At 45.6% G+C, this 11,117-nt stretch overlaps 1 pseudogene; it reads left to right on the top strand.

Annotated features, from left to right (window-relative positions):
* The first annotated feature begins 4,420 nt into the window (after positions 1-4,420).
* LOC137288027 (uncharacterized) lies at positions 4,421-8,604 on the top strand (annotated as a pseudogene).
* Positions 8,605-11,117: the final 2,513 nt, after the last annotated feature.

The following is an 11,117-nucleotide window of genomic DNA, read 5'->3' as shown; positions in this document are numbered from 1 at the left end:
GTTTGTGCTTAAATTGGTTGTTAGTGTGCGAAGTGAGCGTTGCGGAAGCCTGTGGTATATGCTAAATCGGATCGTTCGCCCCCTACCACGCTTCCAGGATAGAAAATGGAGTTCAAGTTTCATCGAGTTTATAAAATCAAGACTGCTTACTTCACATTACTGACCAAAAGGATTTTGCATGGTATAACGCTTTCTTCCTCGGAAACGAGGTTCTGATCGAAGTGACAATATTATCGTAAGTAATATTATACTGACCCCTTATATTGACCTATTCCAAGAGTGAAATTGTTATGTTATAAGCAATGTCAAGTAAAATCCTAATGTCCATCAATAAAATACATATTTTACTATCAGTAGAAAGTAATTTTGCATTTCTAAGTCGGTGAAAACAAACTTAAATAGCATTCATCCTCAGACAGGGCGTCGCCAGTCTTGAAAATCGTGAAGTCACGGGCTAAAGTCCGTTAGAATTATTGAGATTATAATTTGTTCTCACCAGGTTACAAAATCAAAACTACTTTTTAATGGTAGTTAAATATGCATTTGAATCACGGCTAAAAGGATTTTGCATGACACAACTTTTAACACAAGGACTTCTTCCAAGGAAGCAAGGTGGGGGTCGAAGTGACATGTATATTGCAAGCAATGTTATGTAGACCTTCACCTCACTCCCAAGAGTGAAATTGTTATGTCATAAGCGATGTCATGCAAAATCCTATTGTCCATCAATAAAATACATATTTCACTACCAGTGAAAAGTAAGTTTGATTTTGTGAGTCGGTGAAAACAAACTTTAATAGAATTTATCTTCAGACAGGGCGCCGCCATTTTTGAAAATCGTGAAGTCACAGACTAGAGTCCATTTGAATTAATGAGATTATGGTTTGTTTTCATCAAGTTACGAAATCAAAACTACTTTCTACTAGTAGTTAAATATGTATTTGAATCATGACCAAAAGGATGCATGACACAGCCTGTTACATAACATACGCGAGATCGGAGTCGAAGTGAAAATATTGCGCGATAAATGTCTTCACCTGCCAAATATACTTGGTTTGTAAACGTTCACTCACCAGTTTGTAGACAGTTGTCAATATACGTCTTTATACTTGGTCTCATAATCCTAATTACTTTATAATCATACTTGTATGCATTTTGAAACTTAATAAAAAGAGAAGCGATCTGCGAATGTATAACAGGAATGTAATATGTAGACATTTCATAGTTTGCCTATATGAATCATAATTCGCACGCACGCCCTAGTGTATGTAGTCTGCATCATTACACTTCACGACGAAAACAATGATTCTGTTGAAAGCTACGACAACTTATTAAAAACACAAATGCAAATATTAAAATTTACTGTTATAGGAGCAATGCCAGGCTCTTACCTTTTTCGAGGAATGTATCCATCAATATCCACAAAAACAAGTGATATATAATTCATCTGCAGATTTCCAAAGTGATGTGTCTTTTAACAGTCTAATATAAGAAAACGTGATGTATCGTTTCAGGTTTTTCACACTGCCTTATAGTTTCATTGGTTACCCAAGATAGCACACCTGGCAACTAATTGCATAATGTGCGTATTCTTTATAAAAAGTTATTAAGTTAGCCAATAATGAGCAATCAATCAATGTATTGGCGGTTAATCCTTGGAAAGAAGGGTGTTGTTTTACATAGACACAGACACGAGAGAGTGCATTCAGTAGAGATTAGTAAATGTACATACATAACAGAAACACTGCCTTTTGACAAATCCCTCATTTAAATCCGCATAAAACTAATTAATCAATCAGCGTGTTATCGGTTAATCCTTTGATCGATCCAAACAAAAGAAATGCCAAATGGGGGTCTTTGCCGGGTAATCTAAGTGGCGTTGCCACTAATTATACCTGTTATAAATTCATTAACTGAGCATCAAGTGAATGATGACAAATAACGTGTAGGTTTATACCACCTAACACGGATTACAACCAAGTGATTTTGACAGAATGGTCTATGAAAACATGGTTTTAACTCGAAAACTAGGCAAAGCAGGAGACAAAACTAAATGATAGTAGATTGTGAGAACATATAGCTTTCATTTTTCTCAACAGCTTTCGCGATTTCAGTTTTGTACAAACCTGTAAACGAAATAGTTTAACCCCTGAAATGTAGATGAATACTGCACAGACCCTCATTTCTATACCGACTATTACGTCACGGAGACGCGCCGCTCTGATTGGTTGAAATTTCGTTTGCGGCTGAGAATTGTGCACTGTTGACTAAAAGGTCGATTTAAGGTAATTAAAGATCGAAATGAGCAGTTTTAATGACGGGGTTTCATTTATAACGATGTCAGCAAGTGATTTTGCGTTTGTACCCTATTAGAGTATATGTGACCTTTAAGATCAAACAACTAGCGCTAAATCCTTCTTATTTTGCATGGTATGGGAACATTTCTATTTATTTTTTTCAAGTGTAGATTTGGTGGAAAACCTAAACATATGTTTATCTAAAATCTCAGTCTTTATTACCTTTACCGCTGCAATTACGGTACACAGTCTGTAGAGACAACTCTCTGGTATGTTTATAAGTTCATATTGTCATATTCCCGTACATTAGAATTATATATCTGGTATCCATTGTATTTAATCGGATTTAGCTGGTCTTGACATACCAACAAGTGTAGCAGATCAACTTTCGTGTGTGTTTTCTCAGTTGGCCATACAGGTGTTGTTTCACTCAGCTGCAAACACGCTGTCATCCAGCTGCTTACTTACCTACACATCTGCTTATCATGATATTGATTTTACGCAAGGCTAACGATGTGACGATGGGTATAAACTCCCATCTGCCAAGTTGGCGTGTTTGTTCAATATGAAATAAACTACAGGGCAAAAGAAAGTTATCACTGTTTAAAAAAACGTTGGCACGGGTTTGAATCCAGCATAAAACATTCGCAACAGGACCCAGACAAACAAAACACCACGAAAACGCCAAGAATTACGCAAGCCAAACGCGACAGGGCGATCGGCATGGCCCGTATGGGACTTCACAATGCAAGGTGGCAATTAGAACATCCAACTGTAGATGTCAGGCCACCATCAGCAAACTGATAAATCGCTACCCGCACACAGGACAGACCTAGAGCGGCCCAAGATCGGGAAAACCAAAAGTCAATAAACCGGCCGAAGTCCGCTATATCCGGACGATCCTATCCCGGAACAGATTTGTTACAACGACGTCAACGGCGGAGACGGCACTATGGCACGCCACCAGCAAACGAACGTAAAATGGCCTTGACCGTCCACACGGTCTGTAATGGATCTGAACTCTGCGTCGGTGGCAGCAACAACTGAAAGGGAAAGGTCTTTACAAATGTTCAGTCTGTTCAGAAACCATGGCATCTCATGAGGCTTTCGACGTAAAGGATAACCATTGGTTCCATGTGCGTTCAAGAAGTTCCTCTGTTCTCTATGGAGTAGCTAGGCATCATGGCATTTGTTACCAAAGAACAAGATGATTATCATATACATCCGAGGAAACCTGAAAGCCCGGCGACACAAGGATGTCGTATTGAGACCTTTTGGGGTGCCCTATATTCCACAACAGCAAAGAGGACTCATTTGGCAGCACAACAACGCATGACATCTCACCGCGAGAATTTTCGGGCATAAACATAGAAAACAAGAAAGTACACTGATGTTAAGGTATTGTGAGGGCGTTTTCCAGTCATGAACCCCACTGAACATCTCTGGGATCATCTTGCCCCTCAGCAGAGATGCACGTACCACCTCTAGCGAAGCGCTGGGAAATTTAACAGACTCTCTTGAACATATGGAACAGAATTCCTGCTGACGTCACCAGCCGAGGACAGTCAATGAGGAGATGCCCAGCTGGTCACACTCGCTTCTGAATTCGTGTCCGCTGACTCCTTGCTCATTATGTAACTCTTTATGCAATTTTTGAATGAACTCTGATTTGTGTATTTTATTTTATTTTAACTATTATTATTATTTTGACTCGTTCGAAATCTTCCGTCAAATAATTGGAAAATGAATTCAGTGTGTAAAATAAATATCAAATCTCACATCTATCTTTGTGTGTGTTGTTTTGACGGTGAAGCCGGTGATAACATTGTTCTACCCGGTAGTTTGCAATTACTATAATGTGATATATCTGCTGCACTTGTGAACAGGAATAGAGAAACGGACACCAGGCGCCGACCAGTCAATAAAGAGGCGAGTAACAGTCGTTCTTTAGTCAATAGAGGGACAGATAACATACGTCCACCAGTCGGAAGAGAGACAGAAATCAGACGTCATCCGGATTTAGGTGGATACGAAGAGACGGATAACAGACGCTAGCCAGTCGGTAGAGGGACGGATAACAGACGTCCCACAGTCGATAGAGAGACGGATATCAAACGTTCACCATGCAGATGATAGAGAGACGGATAGCAGACTTCCGACAGTCGATAGAGAGACGGATAACAGGCGTCCACCAGTCGGTAGAGAGACGGATAGCAGACGACCACTAGTTGGTAGAGAGACGGATAGCAGACGTCCATCAGTTTGTAGAGAGACGGATAACAGACGTACACCAGTCGGTAGAGAGACGCATAACAGACGTCCACCAGTCGGAAGAGAGACGGATAACAGACATCCACCATCAGTCGGTACAGGGACGGATAGCAGACGACCACTAGTCGGTAGAGAGACGCATAACAGATGTCCATCAGTCGGTAGAGAGACAGATAGCAGACGTCCACCATCAGTCGTTAGAGAGACGGACAACAGACGTCCACGATCAGTCGGTAGAGAGACGGATAGCAGACGTCCACCATCAGTCTGTAGAGAGACGGATAACAGACGTCCACCAGTCGGTAGAGGAACCGATAACAGACGTCCACTAGTGGGTAGAGGAGAGGAAAACAGACGTCCACCAGTCGGTAGAGAGACGGATAGCAGACGTCCACCATCAGTCGGTAGGAAGACGGATAACAGACGTCCACCAGTCAGTAGAGAGACGGAAAACATACGTCCACCAGTCTGTAGAGAGACGGATAACAGACGTCCACCAGTCTGTAGAGAGACGGATAACAGACGTCCATCAGTCTGTAGAGAGACGGATAACAGACGTCCACGAGTCGGTAGAGGAACGAATAACAGACGTCCACCAGTCGGAGGAGAGACGGATAACAGACGTTCGCCATTAGTCTGTAGAGGAAAGGATAACAGACGTCCGCCATCAGTCGGTAGAGGAACGGATTAGAAACGACCACTAGTCTGTAGAGAGACGGATAACAGACGTCCACCAGTCGGTAGAGAGATGGATAGCAGACATCCACCACCAGTCGGTAGAGAGACGCATAACAGACGTCCACCATCAGTCGGTAGAGAGACGGATAACAGACGTCCACCAGTCGGAGGAGAGACGGATAGCAGACGTCCACCAAGAGGTAGAGAGACGGATAACAGACGTCCACCAGTCGGTAGAGAGACGGATAACATACGTCCACCAGTCTGTAGAGAGACGGATAACAGACGTCCACCAGTCTGTAGAGAGACGGATAACAGACGTCCACGAGTCGGTAGAGGAAAGGATGACAGACGTCCGCCAGTTGGTAGAGAGGTGGATAACAGACGTCCTCCATCAGTCGGTAGAGGAACGGATAGCCGACGTCCACCATTAGTCGGTTGAGAGACGGATAACAGACGTCCACCAGTCGGTAGAGAGACGGATAGCAGACGTCCACCATCAGTCGGTAGAGAGACGGATAACAGACATCCACCATCAGTCTGTAGAGAGACGGATAACAGACGTCCACCAGTCGGTAGAGGAACGGATAACAGGCGTCCATCAGTGGGTAGAGGAAAGGAAAACAGACGTCCACCAGTCGGTAGAGAGACGGATAACAGACGTCCACATTGCAGTCGGTAGAGAGACAAACAGCAGACGTCCACCTTACAGTCGGTAGAGAGACAGACAGCAGACGTCCACCTTACAGTCGGTAGAGAGACGGATAAGAGACGTCCACCAGTCGATAGAGAGACGGATAACAGACATCCACCAGTCGGTAGAGGGACAGATAACAGACGACCAGTAGTCGATAGAGCGATGGATAACAGACGTCCTCCATCAGTCGGTAGAGAAACGGATAGCCGACGTCCACCATTAGTCGGTTGAGAGACGGATAGCAGACGTCCACCAGTCGGTTGAGAGACGGATAACAGACGTCCACCATCAGTCTGTAGAGAGACGGATAACAGACGTCCACCAGTCGGTAGAGGAACGGATAACAGACGTCCATCAGTGGGTAGAGGAAAGGAAAACAGACGTCCACCAGTCAGTAGAGAGACGGATAACAGACGTCCATCAGTTTGTAGAGAGACGGATAACAGACGTCCACCAGTCGGTAGAGGAACGGATGACAGACGTCCATCAGTGGGTAGAGGAAAGGAAAACAGACGTCCACCAGTCTGTAGAGAAACGGATAACAGACGTCCACGAGTCGGTAGAGGAACGAATAACAGACGTCCACCAGTCAGAGGAGAGACGGATAACAGACGTCCGCCATCAGTCGGTAGAGGAAAGGATAACAGACGTCCACCAGCCAGTAGAGAGATAGAAAACAGACATCCTCCATCAGTCGGTAGAGGAACGGATAACAGACGTCCACCATCAGTCGGTAGAGAGACGGATGACAGACGTCCACCATTAGTCGGTAAAGAGACGGATAGCAGACGTCCACCATTAGTCGGTAGAGAGACCGATAACAGACGTCCACCTTGCAGTCGGTCGAGAGACGGATAACAGACGTCCACCAGTCGGTAGAGAAACGGATAACAAACGTCCACCATCAGTTGGAAGAGAGACGGATAACAGACGTCCGCCATCAGTTGGTAGAGGAACGGAGAACAGACGTCCGCCATCAGTCGGTAGAGGAACGGATAACAGACATCCACCAGTCAGTAGAGGGACGAATAACAAACGACCACTAGTCTGTAGAGAGACGGATAACAGACGTCCACCAGTCGGTAGAGAGACGGATGACAGACGTCCACATTGCAGTCGGTAGAGAGACAGACAGCAGACGTCCACCTTACAGTCGGTAGAGAGACAGACAGCAGACGTCCACCTTACAGTCGGTAGAGAGACGGATAAGAGACGTCCACCAGTCGATAGAGAGACGGATAACAGACATCCACCAGTCGGTAGAGGGACAGATAACAGACGACCAGTAGTCGATAGAGCGATGGATAACAGACGTCCTCCATCAGTCGGTAGAGAAACGGATAGCCGACGTCCACCATTAGTCGGTTGAGAGACGGATAGCAGACGTCCACCAGTCGGTTGAGAGACGGATAACAGACGTCCACCATCAGTCTGTAGAGAGACGGATAACAGACATCCACCAGTCGGTAGAGGAACGGATAACAGACGTCCATCAGTGGGTAGAGGAAAGGAAAACAGACGTCCACCAGTCAGTAGAGAGACGGATAACAGACGTCCATCAGTTTGTAGAGAGACGGATAACAGACGTCCACCAGTCGGTAGAGGAACGGATGACAGACGTCCATCAGTGGGTAGAGGAAAGGAAAACAGACGTCCACCAGTCTGTAGAGAAACGGATAACAGACGTCCACGAGTCGGTAGAGGAACGAATAACAGACGTCCACCAGTCAGAGGAGAGACGGATAACAGACGTCCGCCATCAGTCGGTAGAGGAAAGGATAACAGACGTCCACCAGGCAGTAGAGAGATGGAAAACAGACATCCTCCATCAGTCGGTAGAGGAACGGATAACAGACGTCCACCATCAGTCGGTAGAGAGACGGATAACAGACGTCCACCATTAGTCGGTAGAGAGACGGATAGCAGACGTCCACCATTAGTCGGTAGAGAGACCGATGACAGACGTCCACCTTGCAGTCGGTCGAGAGACGGATAACAGACGTCCACCAGTCGGTAGAGAGACGGATAACAAACGTCCACCATCAGTTGGAAGAGAGACGGATAACAGACGTCCGCCATCAGTTGGTAGAGGAACGGAGAACAGACGTCCGCCATCAGTCGGTAGAGGAACGGATAACAGACATCCACCAGTCAGTAGAGGGACGAATAACAAACGACCACTAGTCTGTAGAGAGACGGATAACAGACGTCCACCAGTCGGTAGAGAGATGGATAGGAGACATTCACCACCAGATTGTAGAGAGACGGATAACAGACGTCCACCATTAACCGGTAGAGAGAAGGATTACAGACATCAACCATCAGTCGGTAGAGGAAAGGATAACAGACGTCCATCAGTCGGTAGAGAGATGGATAACAGACGTCCACCAGTCGGAGGAGAGACGGATAACAGACGTCCACCAGTTGGTAGAGGAACGGATAACATACGTCCATCAGTCGGTAGAGAGATGGATAACAGACGTCCACCAGTCGGAGGAGAGACGGATAACAGACATCCACCAGTTTGTAGAAGAACGGATGTCAGACGTCCACCAAGCGGTAGAGAGACGGATAACAGACGTCCACCAGTCGGTAGAGAGATGGATAGCAGACGTCCACCATCAGTCGGTAGAGAGACGGATAACAAACGTCCACCATTAGCCGGTAGAGATACGCACAGCAGACGTCCACCATCAGTCGGTAGAGATACGGATAACAGACGTCCACCAGTTGGTAGAGAGACGTATAACAGACGTCCACCAAGCGGTAGAGACGGATAACAGACGTCCGCCATCAGTCGGTAGAGAGATGGATAACAGACGTCCACCAGTCGGAGGAGAGACGGATAACAGACGTCCACCAAGCGATAGAGAGATGGATAACAGACGTCCTCCAGTCGGTAGAGAGATGGAAAACAGACATCCACCATTAGTCGGTAGAGAGACGGATAACAGACGTCCACCATCAGTCGGTAGAGAGACGGATAACAGACGTCCACCAGTTGGTAGAGGAACGGATAACAGACGTCCACCAGTTGGTAGAGGAACGGATAACAGACGTCCACCAGTCGGAGGAGAGACGGATACAGACGTCCGCCATCAGTCGGTAGAGGAAAGGATAACAGACGTCCATCAGTCGGTAGAGAGATGGATAACAGACGTCCACCAGTCGGAGGAGAGACGTATAACAGACGTCCACCAGTTTGTAGAGGAACGGAAAACAGACGACCACTAGTCGGTAGAGAGACGGATAACAGACGTCCACCTTGCAGTCGGTAGAGAGACGAATAACAGACGTCTACCATTAGTTGGTAGAGAGACGGATAACACACGTCCTCCATCAGTCGGTAGAGGAACGGATAACAGACGTCCACCAGTCGGTAAAGAGACGGATGACAGACGTCCACCTTGCAGTCGGTAGAGAGACGGATAACAGACGTCCACCTTGCAGTCGGTAGAGAGACGGATAAGAAACTTCCACCAGTCGGTAGAGGAACGGATAACAGACATCCACCATTAGTCGGTAGAGGGACGGATGGCAGACGTATACCATTAGCCGGTAGAGAGGCGGATAGCAGACGTCTACCAGTCAGTAGAGAGATAGATAACAGATATCCACCATCAGTCTGTAGAGAGATGGATAACAGACTCCACCAGTCTGTAGAGAGACGGATAGCAGACGTGCACCAGTCGGTAGAGGAACGGATAACAGACCTCCACCAGTCGGAGGAGGGACGGATAACAGACGTCCACTAGTCGGTAGAGAGATGGATAACAGACGTCCTCCGTCAGTCGATAGAGGAACGGATAACAGACGTCCACCATCAGTCGGTAGAGGGACGGATAGCAGACGTCCACCATTAGCCGGTAGAGAGACGGATAGGAGACGTTCACCAGTCGGTAGAGAGACGGATAGCAGACGTCCACCATCAGTCGGTAGTGAGACGGATAGCAGACGTCCATCAGTCGGAGGAGAGACGGAGAAGAGACTCCTCCATGAGTCGGTAGAGGAACGGATAACAGACGTCCACCAGTCGATAGAGATACTGAAAACAGACATCCACCAGTCGGTAGAGAGACCGATAACAGACATCCACCAGTCGGTAAAGGAACGGATAACAGACATCCACCAGTCGGTAGAGAGACGGATAACAGACATCCACCAGTCGGTAGAGAGATGGATAACAGACATCCACATAACAGCGCAAGAACTGAAAACATGTGACAAATGTACACCCTGTGAGTTCATTTTCAGATGATAATACCGAAAATATTGACGTTCCTTCACTTTAAAATGTGAGAAAGTCTGAAAGACTGATGCCATACCCAGCGACGCTGTTAACATGGAGCAATGATTACACCCCAACCCCACATGAACAAAATGGAAAATACAGAAATTGTTACATTCGAGCAAGCGTGTCATCTGTCTGCGAAACTCGTGCAAGTTATGTATTGTACACACCCCCGGAATACACTCATTTCGTATAAGTCGGATGACATACATGTTTGAGTGAAGAAATCTGTCTTTAAATTTTCCTTAACGTGATGACTTAACGTAATAAACAGAGCATATATATATTCCCATACCACACAATGTTTTCGACAATCGTGCCAACATAAATATCGGTATATCCCTCGCTCTCACTCGGGAAATGCCAACTTTAGTAGTAGTCTGTTTAGACTAACAGCTGGTCTCTGAAATGAACATATTTTACTGAAAAAAAACGAACATAGTGAACAAAAAATAATGTAATGAAATGGAGCCTTGAGACTTTCTTCATTTCCTGAAGCTATGGAAATCTAGACTTGCCACATTTTCTAGACTTGTGTGGGCTTTCTTGGATATTTATACTTCAGGGTTTGTACCACAGACTCTGAAGCAGATATGTCCAAGAAAGCCCTTGCAAGTCTAGAAACTGTGGCAAGTCTAGATTCCCTTAGCTTCTGAAATTGAAGAAAGTCTCAGGGATCCATTTCATTATATTATTCATTCATAACTATGAACTTTTCAGTAAAATATATCAGAGACTAGTTGTTAGTCTCCATTACTAGGCACTTGTGTAGATCTAGTACAGGTAGATCTTGTATGATATAGGAACTCATGCTAGTATTCACAAACACTATCCTCAGTATATTAAACTCCACCAAAGAACTATCGCTGGGAGGAGCTCATTC

This window comes from Haliotis asinina, chromosome 6, assembly GCF_037392515.1.
Source record: "Haliotis asinina isolate JCU_RB_2024 chromosome 6, JCU_Hal_asi_v2, whole genome shotgun sequence".
NCBI lineage: Eukaryota > Metazoa > Mollusca > Gastropoda > Lepetellida > Haliotidae > Haliotis > Haliotis asinina.
Note: the sequence above shows the minus strand (reverse complement) of the source record. Positions and strands in the feature narration are given on the sequence as shown.